The 23,281-nt window shown below is 40.2% G+C and overlaps 1 protein-coding gene across 3 annotated transcripts in view; it reads left to right on the forward strand.

The window, feature by feature from the left end:
- The first annotated feature begins 2,023 nt into the window (after positions 1–2,023).
- The window catches only part of ctbp2a (C-terminal binding protein 2a), a 111,654-nt gene continuing 90,396 nt past the window's right edge, over positions 2,024–23,281 (forward strand). For 2 of the 3 annotated variants that reach the window (XM_006630413.3, XM_069189003.1), the window contains exon 1: positions 2,024–2,393. The gene's annotated coding sequence lies outside the window, so the exon portion shown is untranslated. Of the gene's footprint in view, positions 2,394–3,165; positions 3,184–23,281 lie in introns of those variants that run through there. The other variant, XM_015346809.2, reaches the window with a different exon arrangement.

The following is a 23,281-nucleotide window of genomic DNA, read 5'->3' on the forward strand; positions in this document are numbered from 1 at the left end:
AAAATTAATCTCGAGCCTGGGTGCGGTCTTTCGGTCACTCATTCACTGCGTTCATCACTATACATGTTCTATTTGTTCAGATCTACGACATCAATGATAAACAAATTCTAATAATGCATCTCCGTTAAGGGATTTAATCAGAAATTCTGCTTCTGGCCAACAGCAATCTTAAAATGAACGAAGACTTTCTGCACAACTGTAAGTTTTAAGCGCTGCGGTTACGAGTTCAATTAATTACAAGGGAGGGTATAAAAACAGAAAACTACAGTGGGGGTTGGGCCCCCCAAGTTCAATCAGTGTTCAGTCATGTAAGATTTATGGATGTTAAAATTCTTGCATAAATTGAAGGTTGCCTGTTCTCTCCTCTTAATTAGAGTTGCGAAAAACCTTCCCTTGATTTATGGAAGCAAGCGCTGAACTCCAGTAAGAGACCAATAAATACCGTTCCGACCACTTAGAAAATGGTATAATAACTGAAAGGCATATGTTGACATGAAAGTATAAAGAAGTAACACAAACAATCAAGTTACTATTGTAAATCATATAAGATTTAAGAAGCACAAATACACTCAACAGTATGATTTACAAACGATGATCAGCTTCCCAAAACTGATCGCCGGGAGAAAAAGGCTAAAAATGTCTACAGGTGGGTGTATTTTTACGTCAGCGTTTAGTTGCTTCAAAAGGCACCTAAAGCTGACATTATGGGAGATATTGTGTACTTCTATCCGTATCTTATCAAAATAAAGAAAAGTAAACGAAAACAGCAGTCCCATGTTCAGGTCGGTAGTGTGTATTCTGTCTCGGACATACCACAGCGACCCACCTCAAAGAGTGTGACTGAACTCGGACCAAAAAAAAAAAAGCGCAACGCAGAAGCAATTTTACTTGATCCATTGAAATTAGAACAGAAAAATCTCGCAGTTTGTCGCTACTGTAGGTGCATTCCCGAGAGGAAAAAACGCCAGACATATTACAGAGGACGACGCATTCACTTTCATTGCCCATTCATTTCAATACCAACTCTCAGCCTGCGAAGAGATTTATCTCACTACAGTAGTTAATACACTTTAGGTACAACCAATTTTGATCACCTGTTCCCTCAGGAAGAGGAATCGCAAAAAATGCATGCGATTTTAGAAGCTTTTTCTTTACTTTGCAGTGGCTTCCCTTGGTTTGTTTAATGATTTCCTGTCTCCCTATGCTTGAGAAGGGTTTACCGTAATTTCAATGTGCATTTACCACATTGTGCTACGCCACATTAGGGTATACGTGCTCTAATACAAGCATCCCATCACTCTAAAATCTAATATTACACGTGAAACTTCTTATTTTCACATAGAGATCCCAACAAATCAATTCAAATTTGTCATTCCGAGTAGATGGCTTCATAACATAAAACAGATCAGTTTGTGTACACCTCCCTTCACTGTGCTGATGTATATTGATGGTAGGTGACAAGGATAAACTTCGCACTTCGCTCTAGATGTTACCAATTCAAGAATGTTATTTGGAACACTTAAAAGTACTCGAACAAAATGGGATAGGCGCACAAATTGACTAAAACAATTAGAAAAACACAAAACGCCACATTTTTTATTAAGATACAGGTAACTAAACTAATTTTAAAGACGCAAAACACATATTAACACTTAAGGGTTACTAGCAGCTCAGGTGATAGATGACAGACGCATTAACATGGTCAGCAACATTGCTAATCCTAATTTAAAAGTTACTTCTAAAATTGCAAGCATTTACATAAGGGTGCATTATAAAGTAGTGTGACCTCCCGTTTTCATGTCTACGAAGGAAGTATTACTCGCAGAGCTGCTTTCTGAGTTCTCGCCCTTCGTCCGCTATTGTGCGGCGATTTGAGCTCTTCCGAACAATAATCCCGAGAGAGTGGCTACGTCTGTACAAAAAGAGAGTATCTGTAGGGGGCGAGGCTGGCTCATGTGGGTTTGTGTCATTGGTTTGTAAGAAGAGACCCCGCCTTGTTAGAAAAAAGGGGAAAAAAAACAGAAATACACACACGCAGACCCTACCTCTCAGCCCTCGCTATAGGCAAAGAAAAGAAGAGCAATTCTTAAACCAAATACTGTACCACACTGTAGCCATCGGGGACATATATCACTCAGAAATACAGATCATCATTTTTTCCCCTCTACATATTCTTAAAGAGTCGGACGAGGTCGATTCATTTGTTTCTGCATCGGAAATTGCTCTCTAGCCTACAGTTAGAGCTTGGAGGATTAAGTTTTTTTTGTCATTTTTAAGGTGGATCAGTTATTCTGAAAACAAGATCGATAGGAAACGATCTTAAAAAGCGGATGATGGTATTCTTATGTGCTTAAAGTCGTTGCTTGTGCTTCAGATAAACGTCACATATTGAGGTAAGATTGAAATTTTGCAGATTTATTAAACAACTACGTTGTACACCTAAATGCTGTAGTGTGTAGTTGCAGTGTCGTGTCCACGATGTCCATGTGTTATCGCTTCATTGCGCCGCAGAAGAAAATGAAGGGACGGTGAGGGAATTGTATTCCGAGGACATCTTTGGTCACATAAACGTCTTAGTTCACTATCAAAAGAAATAAGCTTTTTCGTGCGCCTAGTCGTTTTCCCCCCTGTACCAGAATCAATTATACTTGGTGATTAAAAACTGAAAAGTGTTTTATTATTCTACAAAATTAATGGAAAGAAAAATGTTTTTTATATATATAAATGCAGTCGAATGAATACTAGGATCACTGTAGGCACGTTAAACCATGCCCTCTGCCTCTTGGGCTTTCTTTACAAAATATCGTCATCTAATTATTTCCTATCGTCAGTGTGAAATTGCATTAAGGAGTTGTTTTAGGTACTCAACAACGCGGGTTGGTACTTCACCATAATGGGAGGGCTAATATTCTAGTGCATGTGTTTGCATTATTATGATGAAATTGCAATGTCAGTACGCATTTTTGAAGGGGGGTTTACCGTTAAATCATTGAAGTGTAACGGGCTGGTTCCTTTTTTTACTTTAGTTATGACTGAACAGAAAGAGAGGGAAATGGGGCGACAGAAGGAGGAGTTGAGATCTTTTGTTTTACTGGGTCCTGCATTGTTTACTTTAGTGCTGTGATGGACAACATCTGCTCGCAGATTAGCGACGTTACCCGCCGTTTAGAGACCTTCCAAAAAGTTTGTGTGTTTATGAGTTTTTTTTCCCTTTTCAAGTTCTGCTGCTGCACTTCCAGCAGGTCCTTTCTAGGAATACAGCAACGCGAAAATGTTTTTGGTGCTCTGCATCAGTCCCCTTTTCCATTTGACGGGACGTATAGGAGTTCAATTACACTTATTGACGGTTAACTATTGCTAGAGCTGTTTGACCCGCCATTGATGTGAACGGTATAATAGTATTGCAAAATATTTTTCTTCCATTTTTCGTAATGTAGTTGCATGCATATGTGAATACCGTTGTAAAGTGCTAAAGAGCAGATTAATTTTCATCGCTCAGCAAGAGAAAGCATTTGTTTTATTTCCGATTACTTGTTCGCTTTGCGATACAGTAGGTTTGGACCGGAACAAAATTGTGCGTCTTTTCCCACTTCTGGTTTCGGGATTTGGCGGCATGCAGTCCTCAACTGATGCTTTATAAATGGAGTTCATCAAACTAAACACACATACGCGTGTGAAAGAGCGATTCTTTCGTATTCTTTTCAGACGAGAGAGTGAACTATGTAAATATATTTACAAATTAACCCTCATGAAAGAGCAGCAGCGCACTTTTTATCAAGGCGTTTGATTTTTTTAATGATCATAGAAAGGGGATGTTAAATTCTTAATACTGTACAGTCAGGCATTTAGTCTCAAATTAGTCTCTGGAGGTCCTTTTGCTTTTATTTTGGTTTAATTGCTCAGAAATAGCCGTATTGATATATAGTATTATAAAAGGTGGTTGGTGTATAATGTTATTATTTTTCAAAAAAGATTTAAAGTTTCATTTGGCAGTTAGTATCTAGCAGTGGAACAGGAGGTCTGCAGTGGGAGACCACAACTTTGTAGTTTTAAATGTCAAGTTACAGTACACGACATAACCTCTGGCCTTGATTGTTTTTGTTTTTTCCTACTTCACTGACTTAAAAAAAAACTGAAGCCCTGTTGGCACATTACTCTGACCCAAATGAGAAAATACTGAATTTTGTGCAGCCTTATTTTCATTCAATGTGACGAAATAGGACAGCCCGGTCATCTTTTGAGTTTTGATTGATTGATGTTTGAAAGCTGAATAGAGAGCGTCCTTGGAACGGGCCCTTTGTATGGCAGTAGAAAATGGGCGGGTGTGATAGCCTGAAGGAATCGTGGCTCTACAGATGTGGTCTGCCTGGACATCTGCTGTTTCTTTGGGCATTGTCAAGTAAATTTTTAAGATGGTTGGCAGTATTATACAACAAAGCCTCCTGTCAGAAAACTCCATTAGGCTCTTTTCAGTCTGAAGTGGACCACATTTGCCATATTCTAAGTCAGAATTTCCCTCAAATGTTTGTTTTCTGCAATGAGCACTTCTACACAACCCTCTGCTAATAAAGACTATGAGGCATTCCTGACCTATTCATTTTGAAGTTCTCACAGGGTTTTTTAATTGACGTCTTTATGGAAATAAGGTCAAGTAAACCCCAGTAGTCCAATCAAAATGAACTAGCAAATAACCTTTGGAGACTACTGTAATATTAAATTACATTCAGGCTTACATGCATCTTATAAAAAATCAACAGCTATTGTCATTGTCTTTGTACAGAAATGTCATACAGTTAAGGTGTGGTTGCTTTTTTTTTCCACTGAATGCTTTGGCATTTAATATTCAAAGCCTGATTGATCCAAAAAAGAAGGAGCTCACACTTCCTTAACAGCAAATTGCCTTGTAGACCTCAATTTGTACCTTGAAGTGCCCATTCTCCCATCTTCTGCTTGTGTTCTGTAGTAGCAACCTATCAATCAAAGCAATTGGACATTTCAGAAGGGACCTCTGTTAGCCTCAGCAGTACTTATTACAATCCGTCATTCAGAGATTCATGCTTTATCGCTTTATCGTTGAATATATATTATAGCCCAGAGTCTGTCTCTGTTTAAAAAGCTTTTTCAGTGATAATCATTAGAAAGAATTTATCGCTGGCTTTTGTTGGTTTCAGAAAGACACTTACTCTGCCTCTTTGATAGCTTGCAAACCTCTCTGCTGTTTGATTAAAGTGAGATATAAATCCTGGTTGTGACGTTGCGAAGGTAGGGCCTCATCACTTCTCCCCTCAGTGCGTATGCTCTTACATTTCCCTTCAGGAGCTGCAAGTATATATGAAAGAAGTATTTTTCCCCTGAAGGCAAATGCATCACTTTCTGAATCAGGCTGTAGGCCTACATGGCAGTTCGTATTAGGAGTTTTGATTTGTCACAGACGTAAAATAAATTTAAACCAACAGAAAACCAATACTTTTCTACTGCAGGTACGTTTACTGGTAAAGATGGGAAATCCTGTCTGATGGGAACCTCATGTTATATCCCTGACCTAATGTTGCTAATAAAAGGTGCATGTCCTTTTCTCAAACTCCAGCTGGGCAGCCTGCTTCAGGTGTCATGTATGTTGTCAAAAAGGGAAAAGCTGGCGGCACCCCAGTGAAGAAGTTGGCCCCTGAACTGCTTCGTAAACTTTTTCAGATTTTATTGCAGAGGGGCATTTTGAATACAGGCTTCTAATTGGTCTCTGTAGACTGAATGTTACTGTTTTGTGTTCTTCACAAGTGGCTATTTACCAAAGCACTGTGGTTTTCGGCTGAGGTGCAGATGAGCTCACTTGCGGTTGGTGTTGATGATCATTACAGAATTACAAAGGAACATGCCTGCTTGTTTCCCCCTTAAAGCCAGGTGTCTTTGCTTAGCTGGAAGGCATTTACAAAATCTTCAAATGAAAGTGTCAGACTAACTAGTTTGCAGAGCCTCTTTGCCTCTCTCTCAGACTGCGAAATAATAAATAGTAAAGCTTCTCGATAGACCTAAAACGTTATACAATACCACACATTCAGTATATTACCCAACAAGCAAAAGTAAATGTTAGCATGGAGTACATTAACAACTCATTTAGGTGGAAAGTCTGGCTAAATATCAATTCTTCTGTGTGGTACAGTACAGTAGTTTTGCATCAGTCTGGTTCAACCCTGTTTTTTTTCCTTCAAAGAACACAGTTCTCCTACCCTCTCAACCAAACATAAAGTGTTGCACAGGGATCTGAAAAAGGAGGCTTTGAATTTTAACAACTGTTAAGTGCCCACAGAACAGCCTTTTCTTACATTTCAGCCTTTGAACTTGACAGCAGAAAGGTCTTTCTGATTAAAATAAAAATGAAACAAGATGTATATACTGTTTCTAGTTTTGTTATTTTTTTCACTATTTTGATGAAAGGTGTGCCGATCAAGCTGCTTGTTTCTGTAAGACTGCAGTAATATTGTGCTGTCGGGGGAAAAAAAAACTCTCTTTAAAACTCTGAGCAGCGTACTGCTTTATGCAATCTACCTATAGTTATATTTCCTCTTCTGAAAAGCCAGAGTGCTGCTTTAATTAGCATTGAGTAGGCAGTTTGAAGGTGTGTTAAATTTAAACAGGCATTACTGCCCCCACTCCCTGTGTATCCTGATCTTTTTCTTGTGTGTATGTACTGTATGTATGTGTGTGGGGGGGGTCTTTTTTCTTATAATGATAGCTATACACAGTGTTTTCACAGTCGCAGGGATTTTGTTCAGTCCAATCTGAAGCGATAGGAAGACATAATTGCAGTTCTGGATGTCTTTTTCAAGAAACTGAGCACAGAGCATGTAATCAGGTGGAAGAAAGGAAGCCTAATCCCTCTGTGTGATCCATACAAAGGGACAATGCAGCCTCTTGTAAGGGTGAGAGAGCAGCTAACACACAATTAAGGTGTTTGAACAGTGGGATGATTCGCTGCTTTTTCAAAAAAAAATGGGGACAGAGTGGAAGATCGGTGAAAGAAGTATTTTCTGTACCTTAAGCCACAAACAATGTTTGTGCACTTCTGTGCACAAGCTTAATTTTTTTTCCATGTGTTGACAATCGACAGTATTGTGTTGGGGTGATTGTCGTGCAGCAGTAGTTGTGCTGGGGCTGGAGCTCTTATGTGCATCCGAGAATATGCTGAAGTGGCCTCGTATTAAGGACTGTGATTATTGAATGATCCAGGATCTTTCATTTCCAAGTTGAACACTCAGCATTTGTGTGTGTGAAGCCAGAAGCATCAAAACCAATGAAGCACTTTATAGGTTAGGAGGACAGCGTGCTACCAGACAGGTGTGAACCATGATACTTGATCGAAAGTACTTGGTTAGAGCCCATACTGTATGGTAGCTTTCCAGTAATGACTTAACAAGATCCACGTCTGGGCTGTATATAGTGAGAACATCACACAGTAAGCTTTGTCTGCTGTCAAAGCACGTTGCGTCTTTTGAGCAGTAGTAAAAGTTTAAATCTGAATTTAAATTATGAGGAAGTTTTGGTAGCTACAACACTCATTTTAACTAATCAGATACTACAAACATTATTTAAACCATTATGTTTGTGAGAAGCATTTTAACTAGTTTATTGAAGCTCATTTAATCAATTAGCTATAGTTTCAGATTTCAATGATTAGAGGTTAGTGCTGAGCATGCTTTTGAAATAATAAGAAATCTAATTCCACAGCAGTTATAACTATCAGTTATTTAAGTCTTAATGCAGTGTGTATTGGTATCCTTCACAAACAAACACATGGACAACTAATAATTTTAGAATGTTTATGGTAAAGGTTTTATCAGAATCTTTGAGATTGTAAGGCTGTACTAGTGCATAGTGCCACAAGTCCACTTTATAGTAGTAATAGGCATGCAATTACACAATACGTCACATGAACAGCAAGTACAGTGCAAGTAAATATATTTTTGTGGAGTTGTGTAAAGATGTTCTTTAGCTTAAGCATTTTCTTTATTTTTATTGACATTGACAATGCAGAAAATGCCTTTTGGAAAATAAATAACATTGTGCTATTGACTATTATCCACTTTAGCATATTTCTGACAGAAGAAGTGAAGCAGAATCTTCTCACTCCGGTTTTTGTAAATGGATTGCCAAAGAGCCCTACAACATCACGTGTCATTTCTCCCTCTTCTGAAAAGATTAATTTGACAAAACATTCGGCCAGTTTGCTTGAATAACAAGCAAAGCCTGGTTGGTTTATATAAGTATCATAGTAGATTGTTAATCTTAAATCCCATTGCCCTTAGTTACAGAAGTATTGAGATGTATGCTAATGCTGTAAGGAATAGACCACCTGGTTGCAGTGAGTCATGGAGTCTTTATTACCATTGCCTCCTACCCCACACAGCAGGTGTCTTTGGTATGTCACTACAGAGTTTTGGCAAACCCATTTATAATTACAGTGTGTATATATATAGCAGATTCCATATTGTCTGTGTAAAACTATGCTTTTCTTGCATGATTTTACAATTAAGTGTCGCTTAATAGACCTGTTACATTCTTTTAGGATTTACCTTTGCAAGGAATATTAAAGGGATTACCTAAATGTAGTTTACAGCTTCTATCAAATATTTATGCAGGTGGTTGCTTAGGTGGGGAAGGGAGGTGGGGGATTATAATATAATGTAGAGACAACGGGACAAGAATGTTTATGGAGATTGGAGAAGTCTTGTGTGTGAGCTGGAGGGGAGAGCAGGCAGAACACAGGCATCTTTGGTAATCTGTTAGTGAAGACATCCAAGGTCTCCTGGACACTCTCATAACTTAGGTCATTCCTTGGGTAATGTATATATCAGTTCATAGTCAGCATTTAAAGGGAGACTGCTGTCTCAATTTCTCAGACTGGTTATTAACAAAAAAAATTGAATAGAAGGTATTGCAAAAAGTTTACAAATTAAGAATTAAGGACAAAGTCTTGAACAAAATTTGTGAAAGTACTTTGTGGTCGCCATATGGTCGCAAACCCCTGCTATCACCATGGGTGAGAGCAAGAGTTTGCGTAAAGTGTACCATGAAGCCGCCCTTCTTGCTCACTAGTCACTGTTAACGAATAAATACAGGTTGTGCAACAGATATTTCACCGCAAAAATGTTCCAATGTCATCTGCATGCAGAATTAACAAATACGTTGTATTTGTCGGCAAAACTGTCTCAAAGTTGAGAGTGATATTCCTATTGGATTTAAAGAGGTGTATCGATAAGCCTGCTTGTTTCCAATGTCATAGGTACGATTCACTTCACCAGGTGTTTGGTTGCCTCGTTCTAAATCACAAAATATGGTGCTGCACATACCTGGAAGTTTGGTCTATTTTGTGATGTAAATTGGGGGTTTCACACGTTACTTTATACATTTTTACTTTCAGTTTGAAATGCTCTCATAAATGCTCAAAATATATGAAATAGTGTTTTAGTTCCCCTGTAAAACATGACGGTCTTTTTGCCCCTTGTAGCTGGAATGCTGAATGTACAGGACCTTTATTAATATGTTTAAGCACTGCATTTCTTAGTAATTCAGAATTACCACCCGCTCTTCATACACAAACCCAACCGGACCTGTCATTAGTGTTTTTAGGTCTCTGGAGTGACCCCTGTACCCACGCAGGGAGAATGAGGACGTGCAGACAGGCTCTCCCCACCTCACCCCCACCCCCCACCCAGTCCAGCCAGTATTGTTTTCACATGCGACCAGCTCTGCAGCAGCTGAGCTGACGGGTATTTCCTTGCCTGTTGAAGGAGAGAGGCGCGGCCCTCCCTGACATCACCATGAGACTGCAGGAGCTTGGGAAGTCGCTGTTTCTCCAGGAGCCGGCGAACTCTGGCAGACTAACCCCAACTTTACCTCTTGTAGGGCTGACCGAGTTGTGCTACTAGTTCCTTTCATATCATGTTATTTTGTCTGGAGTGCCTAAATACTGGGGAAGTTGAATGCTTTTCATTCATTTCCTTTTTCGCATTCATATCAAATATTTCATTCGATAATTTTATGTATAAATATTTAATATACACTTTAGCATGTATTAATCATAAGATGTTCTCGAACCCAAGTCTGAAATAATAACCCAGTGTACCTGCCTGTTTTTTTCCACAGTCAACTCTCAATACCATTTCAGTTCTGAAATCACAGTGGCGGGGCAGCAGAGTTTAATTGCGATGTTGCTAAACTGCAGACTTGACCGTCCTCCTCTGTCATCTTGGTTTTTCAGCTGATCCCCAGCTGGTCTCCAGATCTCTTCCTTTGCAGCTTGTTTTGAGGACAGCTCAGCTTGTATTTCCGAGCTCAGCGCAATCTCAGGAAAACAAGTGGACAGGTTTGGAAAAAGAAAGATTGAACTTCATTTACGGAAAAAGCGGAAACAATTGTCTCACAGCTTCTTGTACTGAATCAAATGATCACTAATACTGCCAGCAAAGAAAGGCAGTGCTTTCAAACTCAAGAGTGTTAAGAGGAGAATTCCATATGCTGTGAGCTAGTGGGTACCGAGGGGTGAGGGACTGATAACAAGAAGAAGCTGTAACACTATTTCACATTTAACAAAGAAATCTTCAGCATGCTCTCTTGTTGGTCCCTTTCCTTATGTAACATCTTAAAACATTTGTGCCGGATTGTGTGAAGTCAGGCGTGCGAAAATCAAGCAAAACCTCCCCTTGTGCTTCCCATGGAGCTGGGACAGATGGCCTCCTTCATTTCAGTGCTTGTAAACGTTCGGAAAAATATAATTGTAATAGCTGAGCCATGTTAAGTCAAGAGCTAGATTCTGTGTGTACAGCAGGGTTGTTTTGCATGATGGTGTTTTGCATCTCAGAATTTAGTTGAATGCATTGAACTTCTACTATCAGAAAAAGAACATTTAAAAAATAACTGAGCTTCCTTCACACAAGGACGAGAGATTGATTACATACAGTTTGATTTAAAATCTCCAGTACATACTGTTATTAAAAGTTAAAAAATTAAAGAGAAAAACAATCCCTCAAAACATTCATATATTGTTACAACAGTTACATCATTATACTGTATATTTAACAGTGGATTGGAACTGTACTGAGCGGTATCAAATTTTCCCGTTGAAATTATTTGCTTGTATCTGTCATAACCTACTGTACAATCAAACTTCATGTTACAAAGGAAATGAGAAAAATCCTGTATGGCTGATTTAAGGGACTTAAATCTCAAATTAAAGCACGCTCGGACAATGAGTGTTCAGTCAGTGACAGTTGTTCCAGTTTCCAGTTTGTTCTTCAGAGTAAAGGTGATTGAGCAGTTTTTCCACAGAGTTCCCCTTACAGAGAGCAGTTGCTCATGTTGCTCATGTTCCACAGCAGCAGAGTCAGTGAGAAACCTTTCTCCTTTCAGATCAACAGAAACTAGTACAGGATTGCTGGACTCCTGTGGCCAAACTCATGCAATTTCTTTTCTGGAATTTGGTTTTTCTAACAGAGACTCCTGTAGGGGTGTGGAAATCTTCTGTATGTAATGCTTCATGAGAAGGAATGCCTGCTGTCCTCCTTCTATACTGAAATGTTTGGATGTTTTGGCTTGGCGGACCATCTTGGGTGTGTTACACTGCCTAGGTGATACACTTAATTTACTGTGTTTATGCTGTGGTAGTATAGTCTCACAGTGTTGTTCATTGCTTAAGCTGGGCTGCGCAGTAAGGAATTAAACATTAATTTCTCTCTTATCTCCCAAGTCACACCACCCCTGAACTGCCGAAAAGAGGTTGCAAAATTGGTGCCACCCCCTTATATTTGAAATCTGTTTGCTTGTGCTTAAGGTTCCACCTTAAGGCCTTGTACCCATGGCAGCTCTGACACACAGGGCAGCTACAGCTTCACCATTGAGTAAACATTAAGCAGGACATGAAGAAAATAAATGAAGATAACAGTAAAAACCCCAGAGGTGAGATCAAATAGCAGAAGAGTAATTATGAGGGATGTTTATGGCTTACACTCTATTAAAAGGAGGCTCTCCCTGCTGCTGTTAATGAACACCCACCTGGTGAAATTGATGTTCTGTAGATTTCCCTTTGACTAAATTACAGGTCATTTTCATAAAAATGAGCCCTAATTGTTCTCGGGGGCAAGGGGGAAGGATGTGAATTAGGGAAGTTTGGTTCAGTATAACTTGGCAAGGTGACTGATTACGTTAACATGTTTGTTTGAATTTGTGTTAGACCTGTATTCATAATCATTTGTTTGTTTAATGAAGGCCTTTCCTTGGTACTGCTGAAGTTTTAAACAGATGCATGCTAGTGGTGGATTAGATTTCTTTATTAGTGAAAGAGTGGGGTGGAGGGGAGCTGTGTTGTGTTTTTTTAAGAACCGTGTGTGTGTGTGTGTGTGTGTGAGGAGTTGAGGTGGTGCCTCTTGGTTGGAAGTGGACACTTGTTCAGTAAATTTTGTTACTGTTCCCCCTCGCTGCCACCACCCCCTCTCTGGCACTGCGGAGAATAAGAGCATTAGTGAAGAGAAATGAGAGTATCTTACTCTGTTGTTGCTTGGCAATATGTGTTTCGAAAGGGGGCTTTTATTTTTTCCAACTGTTTCAGCTGTGGACCTTTTGTGAGGGCTGGATTAATCTAGAGAGGTAAAAAAAACAGCTACCTAAAAATAAAATGTTTAGATGATAATGTTTTAGGAAACCACAGACAGTGTGCCATCTGCAAACTGCAGGGTGTGTGAGTGACACCCGGCCACTGCTGGGATAAACTATTAGCATTGTTATTAAATAGCTGCTGCCACTCTGGTGATCATATTAAATCTGAAACACTCACTGGATGCAAGGAAAACAAGTGCGGCCTTCTTGTTTTGCTGACGTAGTGGGCAGCTGTGATGGGGAAGATTATAAGGTGATATACAATGTTCCTCAAAACGAAAAGGGTTTCGTTTGCTCCCTCTCAGGGCCATGCACACACTGTCTCGGCAACGCAGCAGAAAGCAAAGCTTGGAAGGCGGCTTTTTGGTGCACATGTTGTCTTCTTTAGAAAACAGATTTCACAACAATTGGTGGAAAGCCAGTGGGATCAATTTTTTTCAGGAGAGGCAAGCTGCTGACGTTATGAATAAATTACCTGTTGGAAGTAAACATCGGCACCTATTTTAAGGAAACCTGCCTCTTCCACCGAGTTTGATTCCAAACCATTTCCTTATGATTGCTAATCAAGAAAACCTACAAAAGCTTTAGACAGTGCTTGTTTGGCAACTGCATAGTAGAATAAGGCTTTAACTGTCTGTTTCTTTAGACAACTGGCAGCTGTTCAGAGACCGCAATAAAATGTTTAAATGAGTTCATTACTGTTTGTGGAAAACTCCCCACAGGTGAGCTGAGGATGATCTCATTTTCATATGAAATTGATTCCTGGGAAGTATATAGACATCATATAACCAGGGCCCGATTGCTCAAATTGCATTTAATATGCCCAGACACCCACTCTTTTACAACACTCTAAACTAGGGGATGAACAGCTTTATTTTGGAGGATTTTCAGAGACAGATTTTGCTGTGTAATAATTGTTGACTTAATTACAGAGTGGAGTGGTAACTCAGATTATTTGGTTACAGTGTTAATGTTTGAATTGTTGTCTGATAAAACCCACAGTGAAAGTTAAAGGTAGGCCTGTTTTTTTAGATTGGAAAACCACAGGTGATGATGACTCTGTGCTCATTCTGTGGATGCTTTTCTCAGGGATGGGTTTGAGAATGTTTGAAGTGTTCAGCTGAGAAAAGCAAGACTGTTTCATTAAGCATGCTAATAAGTATTCACCGGTTTGATGATCTAAAAACACATTTACTGCTTATCTTAAATAATATCCAATTTGTCTGTCGCGATCATTCATTTGAGCTATAACAGTGGAGCAGAAGCATTAGATATATTCACAATGACCTTGAACACCCACATCTAATCAGTTTACCAACCAAGGTGCAGTCATTGTTCTTTATTTGACTTAGACTTTTCTCTTCTAGCTTCTTCCGCCTCTAAAATATGCTTTTAGATTAGTGTTGCATGGGTAGCTCCTGTAAATAGAATTGCTTGACTCAAATATGTTTTGAAGAAAAATGTAAGCCTTTTAATTTCACACCGCTCATTTCTCTTGTTCCAATGGTAACAGTATTGGTGGGCAGTGGTTCTTCTGAGAATTATCTACAGTATATATTTCAATTTTTTTCCAAAAAAGAATTCAAGAACTCATTTTTATCTCTTTTGTGAGCTGTTAACAAGTGTGTTTAGAAAGCTCTTTGAGTGCTGTGTACAGAACATGTCTTTCGGTCATCATCCCACTGTGTTCAGTAGGAGAGTCCTTACTGGAAACCCTTTCCTCTGGTGCTCTACATCTGGCTCTCCTGCCTGACTTAGGGAACAGATGTTTTTTATTGTAGTTGGCTGGAGTTTTGCACGTCTTTTAGTGTCTTATCCTCTATGTGTGTTGCACTGTCTCGAGGTGGTAGTAAATGACGGCCAACCTGGCTGTGCTTGTGGATCCTGGTCTTGGGGAGCAGACATCACAGTGCTGATCTGTATGGGCACTGAGGGGTGATGACAGGGCTTACAAGTTGTGTAGCAAGCATCTGGATGGCTTTTTGTTATGTACAGTTTCTAGAGTGAGCATGAAAAGAGAATGTCATGTACCTATAATAATACGGTAGATAGTAGATAGTAGTTCAGTGTTTTTGGCTTCTTTCTGTGGCATCTGAGTTGTAATGTTGTGAACAGGTACTGTACAGTAAATATCACCTCTTTGTTCCTGCAGCCCTGCATGTGGGCATAGGACAGCGATGATCCCGCTGCCTGTCCAGTTCCTCTTCCTACGCAGCAAAACTGGGAGGTCTATGCTGAGGTCAGATAATTGCAGTGAAAACAGAGACTAAGAAATATTGTCGTGCCAAAATCTGAGCTAATTGGTTTTTTTTTCTTGTTTGGAGAAGAGCTGCTTTCTTCATCTCCTTTCGTCGTGCGCTGCAGTCTGAGTTGAAGTTTTTTGCTGATTTGCGTTTTTCGACAATCTTTCCCCTATGCGCTGGCACCGTTATTGGAGAGCAAACGAACCGTTGAGCAGAACGGGCACCGAGTATGACTGAGCAGCGGGTTAATGTACTCGCCTGGCATCCAACCCACAGCCTGTACATCTTGTCATCTGCCTTTCGTGCTGGTGGCTGTAGAGAGTGCTGTACTTCACAGAAGGAAACCTCAGGCCAGTCTGACAGTGCTGCTGCAGTAGCAACTTATGACACCTCATGCTGGCCATTTTCAGTCAAGTGGTTTACAATTCCTGATACTCTAGATGTTGAGAATTAGGTATTTGCTCAGTCTAACATTTCTACTAAACTATTCGTTTAGGAAGCAAAGCCTCTGTTAACATCTTTAAATTATGACAGTCAATTAAATTCTTACATAGTGCTGTGTTAATGGTTTTATACTGTATATGCTGTATGTGTGCAGACATCTGGTTGTCTGGTTGTTTAATGTTAAAGAGTACACTTTCAGCACTTAGAAGTTTACTTGTAACCCCCTCTATCTTCAGACACACACAGGAACAAGGCATCAGCTCGACTTAAAGTTACGTTGGTTCAGATGCGCTTTCTTCATGGGGTTTTGATACTTTTTTGAGTGGTTTTGTATAATACTAAGTTTGGTCATGATCATGAATTGAGCAGTTTATTAGTACATGTTGTTTAATCCTTGTGTGTTGTTTTCTTTGCACATACATATGTGTGTATGTACAGTATATATATTTTTTATCTCTGTGTAGCCTATGGGTACTCAGAAATTTGTATATTCATTTTTTGCAGCAGCATTCCTGCTTTGAGACAACTGTCACCCGGTTTGATGGCACCTGACATTTAAAAAGGTCTGTGGAGAAGATTTGTTTGTGACAGCTTCAAATTACAGTGTAGAGAACCCAGGGAGGGAAAAAAATGAGGAAAATGGATCCTGCCTATTTAAATGTCACTTCAGTGAGGTGAATACATTGCCTTTTAAAAGCATTACATGTGCATTTTAACAATGAAGAAGTATTCTCTGTCATTAGATTCCTGTTCAGGCACCATTTCGGCAAGCAGGCTGAGACACCCTGGAATGCTGCCTCAGTTAAAGATACAGACTTCATTTCCTTAGGGTCCTGTTCTTTATTAGGCAACTCCAAAGCTACCTCACCAGGGCAAACAGGCTGCCCCACCCTTGTATTTGTTTAGTTTGGAGGCTCGGTGCATGATTTTGTAGTCAAAAACTAAAATCCTCCCTTTGTGGGAATGTTGATAATGCCTGGCCTCCCTTTCTACGGACTAATCATGATAAGAGTGATTATGAAAGCCTTTGAGTTGCAAGAAGGATGTGTTGATTGAGAACCAAATGTGTTTTGGTGTTTTATGATGACAATTACAGTACTGTGCCAATTATTTTTACATGTGTGCTATATCTTAAGTGAGACTGACAATGTATTCTCCTTCTTGTTGTGTGTGAAGTGTTATCAGGTGCTATTCTTTGTGAAAAGAGTGGCTACTCAGGCTTAAGAACCCTGGGTCCATCAGTTGAGACCATGCTCTTTAGCTCCTCTGTCTATTAGTCTCTCTCCTACCAACAGGGATAATAAGACATTTTACACTGAGTGGAGATGTCAATAGCTATAAATGTCACAGGGGAGCTTGGGCTGAAAAAAATAACTTTAGTTGCAATCTGGCCCCTGGCAATGAGAGATTCCGGCTTCTATTGTAAATATTTGAGGCGCAGTGTTTTCACAACAGGAGAGAGCCTGCATGTTCACTGCAATACCCAGCTTTTTGTTACCGTGGTCCTTTATAGTACTTTATATTCTAGCGAAGGGTTCTTTGGGACAGCTGGTTTCAGATTCTCCTAACTGACTCAGTTAGGATGGCCTCTGGAAGATGAATTTACATATTTAAAGTGGAAAAGTAAAGTTTGTTTAGTCCCTGGAGGCACCAATAGTACACTGTGCTGAAAGAAATCCCTCATTGAGTAATAATGGGCCTGAGCCCTCATGCATTGCAAAATATCATTTACAGCCTTCCCACTCCTCCATGTCAAGCCAGCCATGTAGACCTTGTGTTATATAAAGAAATATATATCTTTTATCTTATAATATACTTTTTAGATCCTTTCAGAGTGCATATTTCCAGATTAAGCATTCATGTGTGTCTCTTTCATCACAAAGAACAGCAAATAAGTCTGTCTTCATAACTCTGCGCTTTCTCAAAAGTAATAAATTTGTTTTTGCAAAAGGGTTTGGGTTTAGACAAACCTGTTTACTGGAAAGATTGTGCCCTTGGCCAGTCAGCAGACATTCTTCAAGCATGTGGTTCATTTTAACACGAAGCAAAAATGCCTGGAGAGCTTTTTTAGATTGTCTGAACAGTACGCACTGTGTCGGGCAGTCATATGGTAAATTATGGATGGTGACAAAGCAATTTTTTAAGAAGCCAAAGTAGTATTGCACTCGATCAGATCCATTTGTTAAACCTCATATTTACATCAGTAAGGCAAATCAGTTTCCCCTGTGAAATGATTTGACGAGCATTTAGCACACGTGGATATATTGCCCAGTTGGCTTCTCTCTTGCAGTAGGACTCAAAGTTGATAATAAGGAAGTGGATTGTAACAAGCTTGAAGTTGCTTCTAGTGTATTACTTTAATTCTTGTAAAACAATTCATAAACGATAAGGAATCTGGACTTGTATCATCTCGACTTGCAGAAATGTAGTATGAGCTGTCTGATTTTGGAGGCTTGCATTTTGCTCAAATAAAAAATGCCTTCAGGCTGTGCTACAAGATGAATTCTCAGCTATATCCCATCTATCCCATTTCATCATTGCTTACAGTAATTATCAGTTGAATGTTAGACAGCAAATCTGTTCTGTGTTGTATAGATACATTCTTGGTTTCTAGGCAGTATACTGTATTTGCCTTCTAGAAAATAATTCTGAGAGGTGAAACAGATATCCTAATGTGGAAAAGAATTTGCTTCCCAATTTTGAAAACAGGATATCTATTGAGAGAGAGGACAGAACAAAACAATCGCTGTGAGTGGGATTAAATAAAAAAAAATCCGTCCCTCTGATTTAAACAGCAAAAGCACTTAAAAAAAACATTTTGCGTTCATTGCTACTTTTGGGAGCTGGTTTCTTCAGCAAAACCATCCCTACACACATAAGGAACGAGGACTGTCACCAGAGCTCAGACAGGATGGTTGATTGGTTCAAAAGCAGCAGTGGAACCATCCAGATGCTGGGTTTACTAGTCAGGACAGTCAAGTCTTGTAGTATCCTGTGTCTGGATGGTATTTTGCTTTCTTTTATCGTTATTTAGTGTCACACAGATCAGGGTCCTGGGGCCCCACAGCACTGGGAGTTTGTGTGTTTAATCCATCTGCAGTGAGCCCCTGTGATCAGCTGTGTACTTGGCAGATTGTGTGAATAAGCGCTTGTGATTTCAGTAAGGGGAGGAGAGAGATGAGATGAGGGGGGCCTTCAGGCTGGGACATTTGTTCTCACGTTTTGTTTCTGCACAAGCAAAATTAATGATCACACCCATTTGTCAATACACAGTACCACACCCTGGGACTGAAACAGTGGTTTACGGACTGCGCGCATTATGGGTAGCCAGGAATTCCAGAGCAGCGTTTTTTGTGGTTACGATAAGATGCCTGAGCATTAGCGGACAGTTTGAGTCATTAGGCAGAGGTTGCGATAGATTAATGATTGACGAGAGTTTATCTCCCAGTGCTGCTGGGTGATGTGGGAGTAGTAGGACAGGGGCACAAAGTTCCAGTCCGGAGCTCAGTGCTGTACCAGGCAGGGAGCTGGCAGTGACACACTGGGGATGTGCCGCTTGTACCGTAGAGTTCATTTTGGCGTGGAGGCTGGCATTTCCAGCTTTATGGCACAGTGCCACCTTGTGTCCTTGTGCATCTGCGGTGCTGTCCATCATCTGTGCATCTGAGCTGTTTAATCTGTTAGAGGATTGACTAAGGCTTGCTTTGGGTATGACTGGCATTTTCAATTTTTTTTACATGGCAAGCTCCCTTAATTCTTAATTGTTAATTCCCAAAAGTCTGGCTCGGAAGGGAGCGTGCATCATCTTCAAGCAGACCGAGGAAGGACGTGCCCATTGTTCAAGTTAAGCAGCGTGGAGCTCTGTTGATCAGCACAGTGCCCCTCACAGTTTGAGCATTTAGCTCAAGGGCTCCAGCTCTTTAGGGTCAGAATCAAAAGGTCTGTGAAGTCCATTTAATTGTTTGTAGTAGTATAACAGCCTAGCTTCCTTTAGAGTAAATTGTACAAAACTGAATCACAGGTCATTGAACTGTCGGTAGGTGACAGCAACGTTTTGCCCAGAGAAATGTCCTCATTTTCTGTGCTGAACTTTGAGTAGAAAAAAATCTTTAACTAAGATTGCTTTTTGCTGTGGTGTTCTTACATGCACTGGTTATGTCTGCGCCAGAGTGCATTTTGTTTCTGGAGTGTGTCAGATATTCTTGCGACTGTTACTTCAGCTGGCGCTGTGCCTAGCCTTGTTACCTTGCCGTTTTGGCGCTCTGGGTTTAATTCCCAGGATGCTTTCTGCACAGAGTTTGTATATTTTCCTCACGTTCGGGTGGATTTCCTCCAGGTGCTCTGGTTTCCTCCCTCAGTCCAGGCACATGCTGGTAGGTGAATTGGCTTCTGGGAAAATTGACCGTGGTGTGAGTGTGAGTGTGTGCGTCCCTGTGTGTTCCCTATGAGGGAGTGGCATGCTGTCCAGGGTGTATCCTGCCCTGTGCTTTTGCTTGCCTGAATAAGCTCCAGCTCCCCCGCGACCCTGAGTTGGATGAAGCAGTAAGAAAATGGAGGGATGGAGGCCTAACAGCTGTCTGCCTGACGTTCAGAATCCAAACTCTGCAGAAGGCCAGTGCTGACACCTCAGCTGAGCTGCTTTGTCTTTCTGGTGGGCAACGCTGAAGAGCAGGCCTCTGCAGATGTGCTGACAGAGCCTCCTGGGGAGGGGGAGAGATTCAGAGAAAACAGCCACAGTCTGCTTCCAGTGTGACAGGGGTGTGTGCGCTTCTCAACAAGCCTGGAAAACCACTCAGAAAGACAGGCTTAGAGTTTAAGGTAGACAGGCACCCAGCACCATTTTTAATTCTGAGTGACAGGTGTCTGACCCTGAGTTGAAATGGCCCAATAAGTAAACACTTGCTGGCTCTGCAGATAAAGTGAGACTTCTGTGGATCTGTGTCCAATCTGGTATTTTTTTTTTGCATCAGGTCAATATTCTCAGTTGTTTGTATTTTATTAACTAATATTTCAGTGATGTTTTGCAAATGTGGTCTGCAGTCACATTTTTAGTAACTTTTTTGCCACATCTTTTTAAAAGAGTATTGTAAAACAGGACTTTTATCCATGTGCCTGTATTTTCTCTTGATTTTTAATCCCTTTAGTGAGCACTCCTAATTTTACAAAGATATCAGGGTTTACTTAAACTGTTTATAAAAGTGGACTTGTACTAAGCAGCTTTATGTTGTTCTGTTATTTCTGGGTAAATACATGTGGATTCTGATGCAGTCTTGTGTCTTTCTGTACTTCTAGGAAAGTGGGTTTTTTTTTCTTTTGAAGTTTTTAAGAGTGTTTCATAAAAAAAGAACTATTTCCTAAAAGCCTGAGTAAGTCTGCTTTTTTGTGGTGGCTGGTCATTCATCAGCGCTGTTGCAGTGATAAAAGATAGCTGGAAACAACATTTACTGTATTTTAAACAGCAAAATGGAATTGAAAATAATGAGGCTTCAGAGCTGTTATTTTAATATTATTTAATAATGGAGTTGTGAAAGATGAGTAAATCACAACTTCCATGTTGTGTTGGAACACATTCTGTATAAATAGGACCGCTCCAGAATAATACAGCAGGCTTTCTCATAGCGTTAATGTCAATTGCAATTGTCAAGAGCATTTCAAGGAAACAAAACATCTAAAATAGTTTTTTTTTCTAAACAGTTGTAAAGATTCTTTTTCTGATTCTTGACTTCTCTAGCCCTTCTCTTCAATGGTTTGTATTTGACCATCTAGTTTGGCATTGTAGTTAACTACAGTGATGCAAGGCTTTGAGATGCTACTGGAGCTGTTGCCTCTACCCAACTGAGCCACTTTCACTTGAGGCGAAACACTGAAAGAGATACATGATAGACTTCAGCTGTAATAAAACCCTGGATTCCTGCTGGAGTTTCTGCAAGTAGGAAAGGTGCTCTCTAGGAAATTATTTTAAGAAAGAGAGTGCGCTGTAAAAGAAACAGCTTTAACACAACTCTGGAGTAGAGTTAAGGCTTTTAATCTGTTTTCGGCATGCTGGTTCTTGAGAAGAGCAAGATTCTACTACTATGGAAAAACCTTTTTGAAAGAGGCAAGGAAACAACATTTTAAACCAGCATATATAACCCAAAAAATATTTTAACATGCATATTCATTAAAGCATGCAAAATAAAGAGTTCCTGTGTCCCTTTCAGTGGTAGTTACTTTATATATTCGTGAAAATAATATTGGTTACACTTATTTTTTGCCAGTGTTGTTTTTTTTACTTAGGTCTTGCTATGTGGCTGAATACAATGCTGTACATTTTTCCACATTTTATTTGTAATTTTGCAAACCCTTGATTGCATGCCAGCAAAAGCCTGGCAGTGTACCTTTATTGTCTTAATAATCATTACTGGGATTAAACTTTACAGCTCTTTTTATGAGCTTCTGTCTCTGCATGGAGTCGTCTGTGGCTGTGCTGCGCAGACCAGAAAACGCCTGAAGTGAGCCGAAGGCTTCAGAGGGGCCTCCCGTTCTTGGCTGGACAGTCGTCATCTTGTAATGTGATAAGTCAGCTCCACCGGAGCCAGAGCTCTGCGGCGTCTGAGACAAAAATGCAGAGTCCCATGCTGTATCACCCACGGGCCTCCCCTCATTGGATCTTGGGAGTCTGTTTGAGGCTAGTCGGCACAAGGGCATTTCCAACGGAGGCACCTTTTCCTCTTCATCAGTTCCTGCGCGATACCTTCATGTGTGTTTCTGGATAAAAGATACCTAGCTAATTGCTGCACTGATGATCCTGTCTTTTTACAGATGGTCCTGTAATAGTGTTTATGAGCGATATACCTAATAATGTCACATAGAACACTGTGGAGAGGCCCTGCAAGGCTTAGAATTAAATCACTTAAAACCAACACCCACTGTAGCGAGTGTAGCCTGACCTGTGGAACCCCAGCACCAGCTTTCCTTCATTTGTCTGAAGCTACTGTGTTCCTGCTAAACCCCTGCTGGAGTTTCAGATGTGGGTTCAAGCAGTAACAAAAGAGTTTAAAAAAATCTCATTTACTTTGTGTATGCATGGAATGGAAAAGGCATTAGAAAAAGTTTTCTAGTGCTCTTTTTTGTGGAAGCTGTTTTTCTAAGGAGGCAGAAAATTGCTGCTGGTGTGAGGACTTATGGGGTCTATGCAAAGTGGTGTTGGTAGATTTTACAGAATAGAGTAATCTTGTCTGTATATGGAATTTTTGGCACGACTACAGCATAATCCTTTAATACCCATAACGCCACTGACCTCTCTGGATTTTTGGCCCTACAGCTTATTTAAAAAATATTATTACTATTTTTTGGCCATTGTTAGCTTGGAAATCTTTGTTTGCGAAGTGGAAATAAGGACAAAAATTCACATGTGTCCTTGTGTCTTTGTTCTGACCCCAGGAAGATTTCGCAGGGGGTTATTATTATTAACTTTAACATGACCAAAATGTATAAACAGTGTTACACAGTTGGAGGGGGAGGGGGCTGGGAGAGCATTTGTTATCATGCTGCTGTATGTGAAGCAGGACAGTTAACTCTTAGTGACTGGCGTACTATAAGTGAGCAAAACATAACTTCTTTCTAGAATGACCTTTTTCTGTACTGTATGTGTTTAGAGGAATGGCGATGTTAGATATGCCAATTTTCCATGGTTTGCAACCACCAGGTGCCAGGTCTTCTGCAGCACTGTACAAGCTGCTGAGTTTTTTTCGGCGAAACCCAGTCATCCACATTATCATGGCTCTGCCTGTCAGATGGAGAAAAACTTGTTAGCTCAAACGTAATTCTGCGTTTAGAAAGCAGATTTAGAAGCCAGCTCAGTCAAGAAGCATCTTGCTCTGTTTGCAATTAATTTTCACAGCTTCTGCATGCCATCCTGCGGGTTATCATTGTTTCTCTTAAGCAGTTTACTGCTGAGAAATTGATTT

This window comes from Lepisosteus oculatus, chromosome 4 (genome assembly GCF_040954835.1).
Source record: "Lepisosteus oculatus isolate fLepOcu1 chromosome 4, fLepOcu1.hap2, whole genome shotgun sequence".
Taxonomy (NCBI): Eukaryota; Metazoa; Chordata; class Actinopteri; order Semionotiformes; family Lepisosteidae; genus Lepisosteus; species Lepisosteus oculatus.